At 43.1% G+C, this 17344-nt stretch overlaps 1 protein-coding gene across 2 annotated transcripts in view; it reads right to left on the reverse strand.

Moving 5' to 3' along the window:
* Nucleotides 1–17344, reverse strand: part of PCSK6 (proprotein convertase subtilisin/kexin type 6) — a 185254-nt gene that overhangs the window by 33051 nt on the left and 134859 nt on the right. The gene's annotated exons all lie outside the window — the stretch shown is intronic.

Raw genomic sequence — 17344 nt, forward strand, 5'->3', positions numbered from 1 at the left:
CATACCTTCTACACCAGGTGTCCCCAAACTACGGCCCACTGGCTGCATGCGGCCCCCGGAGGCCATTCATCCGGCCCCCCGCCGCACTTCAGGAAGGGGCACCTCTTTCATTGGTGGTCAGTGAGAGGAGCACAGTATGTGGCGGCCCTCCAACGGTCTGAGGGACAATGAACTGGCCCCCTGTGTAAAAAGTTTGGGGACACCTGTTCTACACAGTCCCTTCCCCAAACCGCAGCCCAAGCTTAACTGAGGCAGGAGGGTCAGACGCTGGTGACTTAGCATAACAGACTAAGGCAGAGACACACAGGAACAAGCTTCGTGGAGCCTTTAGTTTTCAGGGGGCATCCAGCCCCTCTCACTGAGTCCACAGTGTCAGCCCCAGAACAGCAGCACACGTGCCAGGACAGGATCCCCAGGCCAGCCCCTTCATACTCGGTCACCCCCAGAGGCCACATTCTCTTTGGGAAGATGAGCCACATGGGTGCAGAAGAAGCAAAGAGGAAGAACAGGCGGATGCATCCAGGGACACCCTAGGCCAGACCAGGGTCTACGCTCAACGGAACTGCCACCTGGAGGCAGCTGGATTTTAGAATGTTGGCAAAGCATTTAAGAATGTATTATTTACTATTCAAGATACTCCAAACCTGTTCAAGATGACTGTTGTAAAAACCCAACCAGCACCATGAATTCCTTAGTTTCTAAAAGGAGGGCTCTTAAAAGATGCCCAAATCAAATTCTTTGCCATCAGATTCCTGAGCCTGTAGAATAATCACAATTATTTACTATTCAAGATACTCCAAGCCTGTTCAAGACTACTGTTGTAAAAACCCAACCAGCACCATGAATTCCTTAGTTTCTAAAAGGAGGGCTCTTAAAAGATGCCCACATCAAATTCTTGCCATCAGATTCCTGAGCCTGTAGAAGAATCACAAATCCACCTGTTCAAACACTTGGGCCAGCACTGCCAGCAGGCTGCCTCCAGATGTCAACAATGAAGGCCAGGGGAATGTCACTGTGGGAGGCAGAGGATAATCCACAGCTAATGCCATCTGAGGCTGCCAATAAATGGCTTTATCATCACTCACTATCTTCAATGCAGTATTTCCCCTCCACGAATTAAACTCATAATGAACAAACAGGATTATTCCCATTATGCAAAGAAAGAACCAGAATTAAGGGGAGACTAAGGTTCAATTTGCCAACAGGAAAGTGCCAGTGGTAATGAAGATTTTCTATGCCTGGCATTTTGAGTTAAGCATCAAAATCCTTGAGAAGGAAATTTACAATCGGAGACAAAGCGAGTAGGGGTCGGGGGAAAGTTCTGTTAGATTAAGGACTCTGAGCTAATACTTTTGGATTCCTGGATTTTCTTGACTGTAAGAGAAGTTATTAACAATACAGAGTTTATTAATTCTCCCCCTACGTCCCCATACTTAAAATATGCAGGAAGAAATTCCTTAATTGAAACACAGTGAAGCAAGAGAGCCCTAGAAACATCACGTAAATATATTTCAGTTTAACACAACAGTGGAAGTTTTCTCCTTTTCAGATTCAGTGAACCAGTCACCCACGGCTATGTTCAAGTTACAAAGCTTAATGCAGAGGTTTGGGTGGAAGGAACAAAAAAGGCTTACTTCCATCTATTTATAAAAATATACAAAAACACCCCTATAATTCACATCCTGAATACCCCTATAATTTACTCCTTGAAAGGGCGAATTTTACAGTATATGAATTATATCTCAATAAAGCTATTATTGAAAATACTGTTTAGGGGCCAGGCATGAGCAGGTGAGCCCAAAAAAATAAAATAGAAAAATTAGCCAGGCATGGTGGTGTGCTCTTGTAGTCCTAGCCACTTGGGAGGCTGAGTTGGGAGGACCGCTAGAGCTCAAGAGTTGGAGGCTGCAGTGAGCTTTGATTGCACCACTACACTCCAGCCTAGTTGACAAAGCAAGACCCTGTCTCAAAAAATATACATATAATTACACATGCACACAGTAATTTTTAGTGTGTACATATATATGTATATATATATATACACACACACAACAGAAATATCGACCTTTGCTCAATAGATTTAACACATTATTAAAAATGCACTTTAACATCAGATTATGGCAAGAGGAAGATGAAAAGGAGTTTAGGAATGGCGTGGAAAGAGCACATATGTGTGCTCCCCATGAACACACACATCCATGTATGCACATGTACACGTGTTCACAAGGCACCCATGACATGCACACCTGCACACGTGTACTTACCTTAGCACACATACATACACACACATGAACTCTCAGAACCGGGTGTAGGAAAGGGGGATGGAAATCTTCCCTGTGCTCTTATAGCCACAAAAACCATGAAAGATAGTATTTTCAGTGCCAGGAAAAGGATTGAAGAATCCTAAACATATATCCATCCAGTAAAGAATGATCAACTGTATGTACAATGAACCACACAGCGCTTTTCTTAATGGCATCTATAAGGTCATTCTATCTTTTAATTTTTTTATTTCCAGGCTTTTCAAAGAAATAAATTAATAGTCTGGAAAGTCAAAAACTCTTACAAGGTTTATAACAAAGCAATAGTCCTTTGTCCACTCCATTCTACCTCCTGAAGTCCCCCTGACTTCCTGCCTCTTTTGAACACTTTCAGCTAATTTTTCTGGCATTTACCCTTACACTGCTAGATACAAATACTCATATCCATGTTCTGGTTTCTTGATATGAGACATTATCCAACGATGTCTCACCTAGGAAGCTGAGAATTCAGTTCTCTTTCACTACCCCCCACAACACACGTGCTCGCTCTCCCTCTCCCTCCCCCAATATTCTTCTAACTATTTTTATTGGGTCCAATGTTTATTGTCTTTCCCCCACCGCCCTTTCATTTTCTGGGAGAATTCCTCAAGTTTATCATCTAACGTATCTACTGAACTTTTAATTTTTGACTTACATTTTTAATTTTAAGGCATTTATGTGCTTCTCCCAATGTTTTTTTTTTGTGAGACAGAGTCACCTAGGCTGAAGTGCCGTGGCATGATCTCGGCTCACTGCAACCTCCACCTCCCAGATTCAAGCAATTCTCCTGCCTCAGCTACCCAAGTAGCTGGGATTATAGATGCCACTACCACACCCAGCTAATTTTTGTATTTTTAGAAGAGATGGGGTTTCGCCATGTTGGCCAGGCTGGTCTTGAACTTCCTAACCTCAGGCAATCTACCTGCCTCAGCTTCCCAAAGTGCTGAGATTACAGGTGTGAGCTACTTTGCCCAGCCAAAAATGTGATATATATATATATTTGAGACAGAGTCTTGCTCTGTCACCCAGGCTGGAGTGCAGTGGTGCAATCTCGGCTCACTGCAACCTCTGCCTCCGAGGTTCAAGTGATTCTCCTGCCTCAGCCTCCCAAGTAGCTAGAATTACAGGCACCCACCACCATGCCTGGTTAATTTTTGTATTTTTAGTAGAGGTGGGGTTTCACCATGTTGGCCAGGCTGGTCTGGAACTCCTGATCTCAGGTGATCTGCCCACCTTGGCTCCCAAAGTGTTGGGATTACAGGTGTGAGCCACCGTGGCCAGCCTGAAAATGCGGTTATTTTTAAAGTGGTGGAATAAATACTCCCAACCTAGAATTCTATATCTAGTGAAAATACAATTCAAAAATGGGTTGAAATAAAGACACTTTCAAAGAAAAGAAAGCCGAGCAAAGTCCTTGTCAGAAGGCCAGCTTGAGAAGAAATGGTAAAGCATGCGTTTCAGGCTAAGGGAAATGATACCAGATGAAAATTCAGATCTACAGGAAGGAGTAAGAGCATTAGCAATGGTAAATATGTCAGAAAACATACTGAAGAGTAGCTGTTTTCCTTAATTTCCTTAAAACACAACACTCCTATAATCCCATCATTTTGGGAGGCCAAATTATGTGGGTCACTTGAGGCCAGGAGTTCAAGGCCAGCCTGGCCAACATGGCAAAACCCTGTCTCTACTGAAAAGACAAAAATTAGCCAGGCATGGTGGTGCACACCTGTAATCCCAGCTACCTTGGAGGCTGAGGCAGGAGAACTGCTTGAACCTGGGAGGTGGAGGTTGTAGTGAGCTGAGATCATGTCACTGCACTCCAGCCTGGGCAACGCAGTGAGACCCTGTCTTGGAAAGGAAAAAAAAGCTAGAAGACTGCTTAAAGCAAAAAATAGTATCACTGTTTTAAGAAGGACTTTGTAACATACAGAATAAAATATGCAATACCACACTACTGCACAAATAATGAGGAAGCCGGCAGTGGGGGGGTGGGGGATGGAATTACATTGTTATTAGATTCTTTTATTTGTGAGGTATAAAACTGTTCAATATTAATTCTAAGTAAAGTGTAATAAATTAAGGATGCATGTTGTAATCCCTAGAGCACCACTCAAAATACAGCTAAAAAGCCAGCAGAGGGAATAAAGTGGAATACTGACAAACATTCGATTAATCTAAAACAACGCAAGAAAAGAGGAACAGAGTATTTTATCTTTTTAATACTGATGGATTTAGTTTTCTTGATATTGGGCTTAGAATTTTTGTATTTATGTTCTTGAGTGAGACTGGCTGAAAATTCTCTATTTTCATACGTGCTGTTGGGATTTGGTATTAAGAATACACCGGCTTCAGCCAGGCGTGGTGGTTCACGCCGATAATCCCAGCACTTTGGGAGGCCAAGGCAAGCGGATCATCTGAGATTGGGAGTTGCAGACCCACCTGACCAACATAGGGAAATCCTGTCTCTACCAAAAGTACAAAAATTAGCCGGGTATGGTGGTGCACACCTGTAATCCCAGCTACTTGGGAGGTTGAGGCAGGAGGATCGCTTGAACCTGGGAGGCAGAGGTTGCAGTGGGCTGAGATCATACCATTGCACTCCAGCCTGAGTGACAGAGCAAGACTCCCTCTCAAAAAACAAACAAACAAACAAACAAACAAACAAAAAACTATACACACACACACTGGCTTCATTAAACTAAGTGGAGTCTGTTTCCCTCTTTTTCTACTGGCTAGAAGAATCTACAGAACACTGACATTATTTTCTCCTTTTAAATGTTTGGCAGAAGTTGCTGTTAAATCACTCTGGCCTTGAGTTTTCTTATAAATTATAGACTAAATGTCTTTAATAGGACAATATTAATTTTTATTTAAACTTGTGTCAATTTTGTTGTTATATTTTTTCTTGTAATTTGTTCATTGCACTTAAAGTTCCTTTTCTTTGTCACATAATTTTAATGTACATACGATCTATAAACATGTTCTTTTCATTCCTGAAATCACATAGTTTCATTTTTCTGGTCTACTTACAAGTTTACCAATTTTAGTTTCTGCCACAAATCAGTTTGTGGTTTTGTTAATTTTCTCTACATATGTTTGTTTTCTAGTTTGTTAATTTCTGCTATTTTAAAACTTCCTTCTTTCTTTGTTCTTTATGATGTTGGTCTTTTTCTACCATCTTAAGTTGGATGCTTAGCACATTAATTTTCAGGCTTTTCTCTTTCCTGATATATGCAATTATGGCCATAAAGTTGTCTAGCTACTACTTAACTGTGTCTTCGTTATTTGAATAAGTAGTATTTTTCATTATCATCCAGTTTTAAATATTTTCTAACATAAATTATGTTTTTTCTTTTAACACATGAATTATTTAGAAGTATTTTTCAATTTTCAAATGTATAGGGACTTTCTAATTATCTTTTTGATTTTGATTTCTAACGCAAGTGGAAGGTCAGAGAACAGGGTTTGCATGCTACCAGTCCTTGGAAATACACTGGAGCTTGCCAAATGCCTCAACACGTGGCCGGTTCTCACAAGTCTCCTTTTTGTGTTTGAAAAGCATTATTCTGTTGTTTGGCACAGTGTTCCAATATGTCCATTTGACCTAAATTGTCAATTGTGATATTTGCATCTTCTATGCTTTTGAATTTTTGCTGATTTATCTATCAAATATACACGAAGTACGCTAAATCTCTTCTCTCCTATATGTTTGTCATTTTATCTTGGTAGTTTTAATAGGTGGCGCATGCCTGTAATCACAGCTACTTGGGAGGCTGAGGTTTTTCCTTTATGTATTTTAAGGCTGCGTTATAAGTTGCATAAAAGATTAGAAGTGGAACTTTTAGAACTGAACAAAACCTTTTATTGATATGTATAGACCCTCTCCGTATTGATGCGTACACAGAGCTACATACAAAGCTCCAAAAAGGCTTTTTGCTGTAACATTTCTGTTCGCCTAATAATATAACTACGTTAGCGTTCTTTTGGTTGTCAGTTGCCTAGTACATCTTTCCCCATCGACTTTATTTTTAATTCTTCTGTTTTCTTACGTTTTAGATATCTTTCTTGTGTACAGTTCTGACAGTCAGTTCCAGCAGGAAGCAGATAGCATGATTAAAACAGGATCATCCAAAGAGGCTTTAGTAAGTAGACTATTTACAAAGGTGTGAACAGAGGGTAAGAAAGCCAGAAGGGACTGCAGGTCCCTGGGACTAGCACTCCACAGGTGAGGTAAGGGTGAACTGTGACCGTGAGGATTGCTGGCTGCTGAAGGACTGGAGAATCACTAACTCAAAAATAAGTATCTCCTCTCTCCCTCCACTCTCCTGCTGGAGTTTTCCCTTGGCTGAACTCATATATAAGCCACAGGCCAGGGAGTCTGTTCGGTGGAGGAGTGGAGAATGGATTTGGTGGGTAAATAAAATACACCTGGCACTACAGAAAGTCCTTTTTTTTTTTTTTTTTTTTTTTTTTTTTGAGATGGAGTCTTGCTCTGTTGCCCAGCCTGGAGTGCACTGGCATGATCTTGGTTCATTGCAACCTCCACCTCCTGGGTTCAAGCAATCCACCTGCCTCAGCTTCCCAAGTAGCTGGGACTACTATTAGGCACGCACCACCATGCCTGGCTAATTTTCATATTTCTAGTAGCGACAGGGTTTCACCATGTTAGCCAGGTTGGTCTCGAACACCTGACCTCAAGTGATTTGCCCACTTCGGCCTCCCAAATACATTCTAAATACATTAAAAAAAAAAAAAAAATCCAATGTAACAACTTTTGTCTCTCAAGGGGAGCAATGAGTCTGTATGCCTTTATTGAAACTACTGATGTTATTGGACTTGTTGTAAGCACTTGTTTTGTGGGTTCTAGTTACACAGCTTTGTCTGTGCCTCCTTTCCTTGGGTGCCCCTGGGGTCCCAGTGTTATGTGGTCTGCTAGGAGGCTCTCCCGAGGTGGATTCCACAGACGCAGCAGATGCCCTCGAGCAAAAGCCAGTATCATTATTCCATTCACCTCTTTGGCTATGAACATTTCAGCCAATATTTAACACACTTTTCTGTGGGAGGGAAAGTTCAAGACACTTCCTCTTCTCTGTTGTTGGAAATAAAAGTCCACAACATCTTTTAACATTCTGATTCTGCCTTTGTTTTGGAGTAATTTGTTGGCTATCTAGGAAAAAAAAATGATATATTTTAAATTTAATTTTTAGAGATATTAATAGTTAGACTGATAAAGCCAAACAGATTATGAAGAAAATAAAATCATAAACAAAGCGTGACTTTTAAAAAAAGAAAATAATTATCAGAACTCTAGAGGGGAAATGTAAGATTATTTCTAAAGAGTCAAAAGTGAAACAGCAGGCAAGAAAAAACATTTCTACGAGCTATGACACACATAGCTATTATGTCACTATTTTATATAGACTATATACTTGTCAGCTTGATAGCGACACTGAGAGCTCGTGAGACAGAAAGAAAGGGAAATTTGCCTTTTTCTTTTCTTTTTTTTTTTTTTGTTTTGTTTTTTGAGATGGCGTCTCACTCTGTCACCCAGGCAGGAGTGAAGTGGCACAATCTCAGCTTGCTGCAACCTCCACCTCCCGAGTTCAAGTGATTCTCCTGCCTCAGCCCCCCAGGTAGCTAGGATTACAGGGGTATACCACTAAGCCGGGCTAATTTTTGTATTTTTAGTAGAAACAGCGTTTTGCCACGTTGGTCAGGCTGGTCTTGAACTCCTGACCTCGAGTGATGCACCTGCCTTCATTTCCCAAAGTGCTGGGATTACAGGTGTACCAGCCACTGTACCAGAAAGGGCAATTTTCAAAAGAAAAAATACAGTGCACAAACATCTGAAAAAGTGTTCACCCTTGTTAGCAATTATCACAGTGTAAATTAAGGAAGGATATCATCTATCTTTTCCAGAACTGCCCACTCCGGGTAAGACTACAAATCAGTTCAACTATTTCGAAAAGCAAATTGGCAATATGTATCAAAAGCAGGCATATTTGTGGTTTCCACCTCTTATCTGTCCCAGTAATTTTACTTCTGCTGAATAATCCCAAAGAAATAATTTTAAATTTAGGAGAAAGCTTTTTGTACTAAGCTATCCACTCATAATAGCAAAAAATGGAAAGCAATCTACATGTCCAACAACAGAGAGATGCTTAAATAAATTATGGCACTTCTGTTTGGTGAAGTATTATAAAAATCTATAAAATGCTGCTTACAAAGGATATTTAATGACATTGAAACGTGTTTGCTACCTAAGTAACAAAAAGACCAAGTTACATAGGCAGCACAGTAAGGATTCTGTAAAATGTCCGGGGAGAAAAAGACCAAGCAGAAATGCCTGTATAGATATCGTTTTGAACATGATGTGTTTCTGGAAATAAGTAATAAAGTCAAATGTTCAAAAATCAAATGCACTCATCTCTTCTGAGGCGAACCTGGTTGCCAGAATGCTGAACTGTGCAGGCAGCAGGAATGCCCAGGCATTCCTCGTTCCTAAAACTGAGGGCAAATCTGGGACGGGGGTTTCAAGAGATCTTCCTCAAATCTGTCCTCTTCGCTCTCATCAATATTTAGTATTTTACTTGCAGAAGTTAGCTGTGTGGTGAGACAAAGGTCATCTTTTTGTTATGCTTTCTGTTGGAGACACAGAACCGACTAAATGATGCTGTGATTCATAAATGCGTACAGCAGGAGTTGGTTGCATTTCTTCCCGAGGTAAGTGGGGATACATACTTCTTTCTCTCTCAGACAAAGAGAGTGTGAGGGAAAGGCATCGCTGCCAAGGCCTTGTGAAAGAGAGAGGAGGTAAAGAGACTGACGGCAGTATTAATGCAAATGGGGTTAAAAACAGAACTTTCTGACAACAGTGCGTACGGTGACTGTTTGGAGACCGTGCCCGGTTCTTCATCACTGTTTCCAAGGAAGTGGGAGTGATACGCTATAATTGCACTTTCCAGAAATGAGAGTTTAGTGACAAACTTTAAAGCACAGAAGGCATGTGCTTTAAATCTGTCTTCCTTTCTAGCATCAAGCACAAGATAGATTGAGCCATCGAACACAGATTGCAGAATCTCAACTCTTCTCTTAGAAATGAAGATTAGCCCGAAACAGATGTCAATAAAACACAGATCAAGACTGCTAGCAATAAAATGGGAACAGTTACGCTCTTGGGGAAAAAAGGCATCAGGGAAAGGGCCACTGAAAGGAAATCAAGAATTCAGGGACCTTTTTGGGATGAATAAAGGGAAAACACGGTCACACAGAAGAGACTAATTTCTTCCCCTTCATTAAACATGTTACTGAGTATGCTCAGCTGAAAACAGCACTGGTTAAAATTATATGAGCTCTTGATTTAAATAAGGTTCATGCTTGCATGCACATGCATTCATTCAGTCAATCAACAACTGCTTGTTAGTGATGTTCAAAGTGCCGAGCCTTCAGGGGAGAGAGCTGAGAGACCCAGTTCTGGACTTCCAAAGGCACCCAAAGTTCTAAACATGATGCCTTTGGTCATCTCTCCCTCTGCAGTATTTCATAGAGATGATTGAAGCTCTGTTCCGTCTGCCACCTGAACATGTGTTCTAGCCCAGATTCCCTAGAAAACAAGGGTCTGAAGTGAAGCCCAGGGGGTGAGGCTTTATTGGGAGGTGAAATCCCAAGGCAACAGGAGTAGAGGGAAGCAGGAGGAAGGACATGGGGCTGACAAATGGAGCCTTATTTCTCTTTCTTTCTTTCTTTCTTTCTTTCTTTCTTTCTTTCTTTCTTTCTTTCTTTCTTTCTTTTTCTTTCTCTCTCTCTCTCTCTCTCTCTCTCTCTCTCTCTCTCTCTCTCTCTCTCTCTCTCTCTCTCTCCTTCTTTCTTTTTTTTGAGATGGAGTTTCACTCTTGTTGCCCAGGCTGGAGGGCAATGGCGTGATCTCGGGTTACCACAACCTCCACCTTCTGGGTTCAAACAATTCTCCTGCCTCAGCCTCCTGAGTAGCTGGGATTACAGGCATGTGCCATCACACCCAACTAATTTTGTATTTTTAGTACAGATGGGGGTTTCTTCACATTGGCCAGGCTGGTTTCGAACTCCCGACCTCAGGTGATCCACCCTCCTTGGCCTCCCAAAGTACTTGGATTACAGGTGTGAACCACTGTGACTGGCCAAAGGAGCTGTGTTTTTCAAGCTGGCTGCAACTTCACAAAAAACAGCGTGGTTGCTGAGCCAGGGCAAGTCTTCCAAACAGGCCTGGTGAGACCACTGCGGCCTTAGACAGGAAGGGTATATACTTTATCTCCTGTCTTTCATTGGGTAAACCTTCTTCTTCTTTTTTTTTTTTTTTTTGAGATGGAGTTTCGCTCTTGTTACCCAGGCTGGAGTGCAATGGCGCGATCTCCGCTCACCGCAACCTCCGCCTCCTGGGTTCAGGCAATTCTCCTGCCTCAGCCTCCTGAGTAGCTGGGATTACAGGCACGTGCCATCATGCCCAGCTAATTTTTTGTATCTTTAGTAGAGATGGGGTTTCACCATGTTGACCAGGATGGTCTCGATCTCTTGACCTCATGATCCACCCGCCTCGGCCTCCCAAAGTGCTGGGATTACAGGCTTGAGCCACCGCGCTCGGCCTGGGTAAACCTTCTTTCTGGGTTGTGTTACCTCCCCGCTCCAAGGAGCTAGATGCTGGGGAGGCCAGATGCCAAGCCTCACCTGGAAGTGGAGAGAAAAGCCACAAACTCCCCAGGTCCTGCTGGGTTGGACCAGATCCCTGAGCCTCCGCCATTCCTCCCTGGAGCCATGCCAATGCCCAGGCTTCATGATGGGGGAAGCTGGGGGAGCCAAGGCATGGAAGTGAGGGCTAGAGCTCTCTACTGGGCAAGAGGCAAGGCCCGATGACAGCGGGGCCAGTCTGGGGAGACACACAACAGGGTTAATGTGACATTTATGGAGGAAAACATCATCAAAATACATGCTTCGAGTATAAAGTGTGAACTATCATGTTTGAAAAGAACCTGCTTCCCTGGGCTTTCTGGAGCCTTCCACAGGTATAGCAGCATCTTTGTGAGACAACCTGTCATGGCATGAGGCAGAACAACAGAATTCGATATGTCACTGACACGTGTAACTAGTTCCAAGGAAGCTTAATATCAAGAAAGACTTCTTGGTGTTTTTCATGTTATAGACACTACGGACAAAGACCGATCGTAATCCTGAAACCTTTAAAACTCCTCATAAAGGATTTGCCCATATGGAACCTTCCTCCCTTTGAGCCTCCCCATGCCCATCGAGGTAGACACTATTATTCCCACCACACACGTGCAGAAACAGACACTGACAGGTTCCGTGACCAGGCCAGGAGGCGGCCAGCTGAACTCAGACGGCACCTGCCAGCCGCTCTGCTCTGGGCTCACCCAAAACACCACCCCGAGGTCGGAATCCTGCTCAGGGGGTCCAGTGTCTGCGTCAGCCTGGTGTCCTCCAGCCACCCTCCTGCTCCTCTCACTCAAGCCGACTGGACTGCAGGTCAGGTTTGGTTTTCATAACTGATCTGTGCTTATTCTGCAAGTTCTGGCAAAAGCACTGCAGTTCTGACCAAGCAGGCCCTCCTTGATCCCTCTCGGCTTCAACTTTCAGGTTTGTGGGAAGGAGAGGACCAAAGCCGCGATTCCACAGAAGCCCAGGGTAGAGTCAGGTGCACCGGGCTGAGCTCCAAAGAAAGCCAAGCCCTGTGCGAACTTCCTCAATGGCTCTGCCCCTGGGGCCGCGAAAGTCCTGAGGAGCCAAGGCAGTGCCTGGCTTATTTATCATCTCCTGGCAGTTTCAACACAAAGCTTTTGCTTAGCAAATTTTTGTTTGTTTTTCTTGGGAAAAGTGTTGCTTAAGAAGAAGAAAGGTAAGAATAGCAATGTATCTGCTGACTTCAGAAGTCAGAAGAGTTTTCCCTGAGGGGTAGCTAACCTGATGGCAATCCAGCTTTGCCTTCAGCTCGGCAACCCCGGATTCAGTGGATTCCAAATTCCAGGGTTCTGCAGAGCTCACAGCCAATTTGATTTTCCTCAAAGGCAGGGAGGCAGGTCTGTATCAGCTGGAACTTTCCCCGAGTGCAAATGGACCAGTTCCTAAAGGCTATGGTAAAACCCACACCTGCAGTGGCAGGTAGGGAGATGGAGGGAAGGAGCCTGGACTTTTGTGACAACCTACACAGGCTGCCTGAGATATTTCACGTCCATCAGGTGCTGGCAGCATGCTGATGAGAGTCATCAGTCCCAGGTCTCCCAGCCCATCACCGGTGGAGCCAGCAGGGGACCCAGGCTCCTCTGCCTCTGCATTCCCGCTCTTTAAATCACATCACTCCATGGCCCCGAGGGCAGAATGCCATACAGATTTGTTTTACGCATGTTTTACAATCTCTGCAACTCCTGCTTGTTGGGTTTCTACCATGATTTTGCCTTCTTGTGTTTATGTGTGTGTGTGTATTTTTTCCTTTTCTGAGATGGAGTCTTGCTCTGTCACCCAGGCTGGAGTGCAGTGGCGCAATCTTGGCTCACTGCAACCTCTGCCTCCCTGGTTCAGGCAATTCTCCTGTCTCAGCCTCCTAAGTAGCTGGGATTACATATGCACACCATCACGCCTGGCTAATTTTTGTATTTTTAGTAGAGACAGGGTTTCACCATGTTGGTCAGGCTGGTCTCCAACTCCTAACCTCAGGTGATCCACCTGCCTTGGCCTCCCAAAGTGCTGGGATTACAGGTGTGAGCCACCGAGCCTGATCTTTAGTTTATATTTTATTTGGATACTTCAAAGGTTGAATATTGTATGTACTGGATATTTATATGTTTTCTTTATTAATTGCTTTTCAGGCTTTTGGCCTATTTAGTGATATTATTTAAATATTTAAAGTACCTTGCTGAATAAATACTTCAGTGAGGCACTTGAAATATTTCTCAGTGATTTCTAAGAACTCTGTATATTAAGGCTATAACACAGTGCAGCACTCTGTGATCAATCTAACCTCTAGGGTTGAGACATTAGAGATAAAGGCATCTGCCTGTATATTAGATTTTTATGCCAAATACTACTTTAATTTTATCTCTTGAAAAAAAATCTTTTAGCATGTTGAGAATTCAAATGATCATTATTTACTGATTAGCAAGACTTAGTCAGAAAAATAGATTGATTTATTAAACATGCAGTTAAACCAATGGCAATCAGAACTTCGGGCCTCTGAGTGGGCCTTGGGAAGAATGATGCCAGTGAAAACAGAACCCCTGGTTGGGAGGTATAGTCCTGAGGGTGGGACCAAGGCTTTACACAGAGGGGCTGGCTGGCTTCGCAAGGATAAAGAGGAGTGGGGCGGGTGGGGAGCAGTGCACTTTGAGTAAATAAATGAATATGCTCATGTAATGAATACGCTCCCCTTAAAGAGGGCTCATCCCAAGAGAAAACCAGCCCTCTGTACCCATTCAATTCCCGATATGCAGTGGTGTGAGGGGCTCACTAGCACTGGCTTCATAGAACTGATTGTTAACATTTTCAGGAACTTTGTGAGCTGATTGTTACACACAGCCTTTATTAAAAGTTAAATTATGGCCGGGCGCGGTGGCTCAAGCCTGTAATCCCAGCACTTTGGGAGGCCGAGGCGGGTGGATCACAAGGTCGAGAGATCGAGACCATCCTGGTCAGCGTGGTGAAACCCCGTCTCTACTAAAAATACTAAAAATTAGCTGGGCATGGTGGCGTGTGCCTGTAATCCCAGCCACTCAGGAGGCTGAGGCAGGAGAATTGCCTGAACCCAGGAGGCGGAGGTTGCGGTGAGCCGAGATTGCGCCATTGCACTCCAGCCTGGGTAACAAGAGCGAAACTCCCTCTCATTAAAAAAAAAAAAAAAAAAAAAAAAAAAAAAAAAAAAGTTAAATTATATAAGCTTACAGATTGAATAAATTACATTAAAACAAAGGTAATGAATATTCAAAAATTACCCTTCCTCATTATCCCACTATATTTTATCATTATCTATGTGGGGTTACTTACATCTGTTCTATCGACACAGGGCAAGCACTATCTGATGGCTACTGACCCCTTTCTTACTAACCTGTCTTCACTGATGTCATGTGGGCAGCTTGAAACTGGCCATGGTGGAAATATTTCCATATGGAAATTGACAAATGCTACAAACAAGGGCTGGGTTTACTGTTGATTTTCTAGACTTAAGGTGATGGAGAAAACATAAATAATGCAGGTATAACTGAAAAATATTTTGTGTCTGTAGGCATTATATTGCGAACAGCATAAAAAACCGAAGGAATATTCTTCCAGGATTTGAAAATTATTTTCCAATTTAGCAAAGAAGTTTTTCCTATCACTGGTGAGTGAATGAAGTTCTGACATAGGTCTTTGTTGTTTCTGTGACAAAAATATTACCCAATATTTATGCTGGAAAGACAACTGTTCATGAATTGTAACCATAGGTTGGTTATGGATACAAGAATTTGGCAAAAATCAATAAAAGCAGTCTCTGAGAATCAATTGGCTAAATGGAATTTATAACACAAGCAGTGTATATGACTTGTAAAATTGTTTGCTACACATCCTTTATATCAGTAAAATGTATGGTAAACTTATGTGATACACTTATATCTATAATTTTTCCCCAGAGCAGTAGTTGTTAAATATTTACCAGCAAGCAGGACAGTATGGCTTCGTGGGTGGCGGGGGGAGGGAAACGGGACGGGCTGCCTCAGATAACACCCAAATAAACAGCCCTCTTAATTACCATGAAACAGAAGAACCGATTCAGCTGAACATGTAAACAGGCCAGAGTAGGGGACAGCAAACTAAGGCCACAGACCTACCGCCTATTTTTAGAAAGTGAGGTCAGAACGCAGCATGGCCGCTCATGTACGTAATTTCCGTGGCGATTTTACACTATAATGGCAGAATTGAGTAGCCATCTCAGAGACCAGAGAACTGCAAACATTTACTATCTGACCCTTTACAGAAAGAGTTTGCCAACCCATGGGCTGGAGAGAAGTGAAAAGGCCATCTGTGAATGACTTGAGTTTGTCTGAAATATTTTATAAACATTTTTCTAATTTTATGATGTTTTCTGCCAGGCAGAAGTCTCTAATTTTATGTGTATGCATCTATTGAAGTAATTATTTCCTTTCCGAATGGTTGGCCAATTGTCAATAACTCTTATTCAATGTTTCAGTCTTTTCCCACCAGTTTGAAATGCTGTCCTTAGCATATCTCTGTGGCTGTACTGACGGATGATCCACATGGTTCCCTTGATCTGTCTATTCTAGCAGCAGTGACACATATTTTTATTATAGTTTAAAAATATAGTTAAGCACCTACATTCATTTTTTCCCCCAGAATTTCTCTAGCTATTCTCTGTGCCCATTTTTTTTAATTTTTTAATTTTTTTATTTTTTTTATGGAGTCTTGCTCTGTTGCCAGGCTGAAGTGCAGTGAGTGGCGTGATCTCGGCTCACTGCAACCTCTGCCTCCCGGGTTCAGGTGATTCTCCTGCCTCAGCCTTCCAAGTAGCTGGGGTTACAGGCATGCGCCACCATGTCCAGCTAGTTTTTTATATTTTAATAGAGACACGGTTTCACCATGTTGGCCAGGATGGTCTCCATCTCTTGACCTTATGTTTCACCCGCCTCCCACAAGTCCTGGGATTACAGGTGTGAACCACCGCGCCTAGCCCAGAATAGGTTTTATAGTCAGTCAGGCTCCTTGCATTCCCTGAATTTTATTGTGATGTTGGTGGGGACTGTGTTAAAGTGACAGCTATCTCTTCTTTGTGAAGAAGAGATATCTCAATAATACTGAATCCTCCCTCAGGAACACAGTCTGTAGGAAAATTCCCTAAAAATCAATAAGCATCTATTCCAAGTTTTTTGAAACTTACTGTTTTTCAAATGTTCTATGGCAGTGGTTCCCAAACTTTTTGGCACAAGGAATAGGTTTCTTGGAAGACAATTTTTTCCACAGCTAGGAGTCCAATGGGGAGCAGTGGATATGATTCAAGCACGTAGCAATTACCGTGCGCTTTATTTCTATTATTATTACATCGTAATACATAAGGAAATGACTATACAACTCACCACCCTGTAGAATCAGTGGGAGCCCTGAGCTAGTTTTCCTGCAACTAGATGGTCTCATCTGGGGGTGATGGGAGACAGTGACAGATCATCAGGCATTAGATTCTCATAAGGAGCACATGACCTAGATCCCTCGCGTGTGCTGTTCACGATGGGGTTCGCACTTCTATGAGAATCTAGTTCCTCCGCTGATCTGACAGGAGGTGGAGTTCAGGCAATAATGCTAGTGACAGGGAGCAGCTGTAAATATAGAGGCCACTCACCTCTGGCTGTGCAGCCCAATTCCTAACAGGCCATGGACTGTGGATCAGAAGGTGGGGTGGGGACCCCTGCTCTCAGGGACTGGTCAAAGCAAGTCCTCAGGAGCCCCACTACTCTTGGATTTTAGCCAAGTGAGGTAGCCTCTCAGGAGCAGCATTCCTCAACACTCCTGACCCTGGCTGGCACCCAGCAGAGGCTCCCAGCTTTTAATATTTCATTTCATTTTTATCTTCTAATTACAACACGTTAGACAAAAAAAAAAAAAAAAAAAAAAAAATCCAACCAGAAATATCCTAAAGCCAGACATGAAAACCACTGGCCACAGGGCTAAAGAGATCACATCAGCTCCAGACTGTCTGCACTGCCTCGGAGGGGCCTGGACACCTCACCAGATTGGGTTGAGGTGAGAGTGCCCTGAGCTTGGAAGACGGCCCTGATGCCAGGCTCTGCCCCTTCCAGGCAGGTGAGCTCAGTCAGGCTCTGGATGGAGGAGCTTCCTCTTCCACAAAAGGAGAATCTAAACACTCACAATAAGAGAGTCACGTTCATCCTGATAAGGCTCAGCACTTCTGGGGTGGTGTTTGCTTTAATCTTCCCACCGTCCCTATGCAGAGGACGGGCTGGATGCTCAGAGCACGGAGATGGCCTACCCAGGTCCACACTGACCAACGGTAGGAGACAGAT

The sequence above is a fragment of the Saimiri boliviensis genome, chromosome 5 (assembly GCF_048565385.1).
Source record: "Saimiri boliviensis isolate mSaiBol1 chromosome 5, mSaiBol1.pri, whole genome shotgun sequence".
NCBI lineage: Eukaryota > Metazoa > Chordata > Mammalia > Primates > Cebidae > Saimiri > Saimiri boliviensis.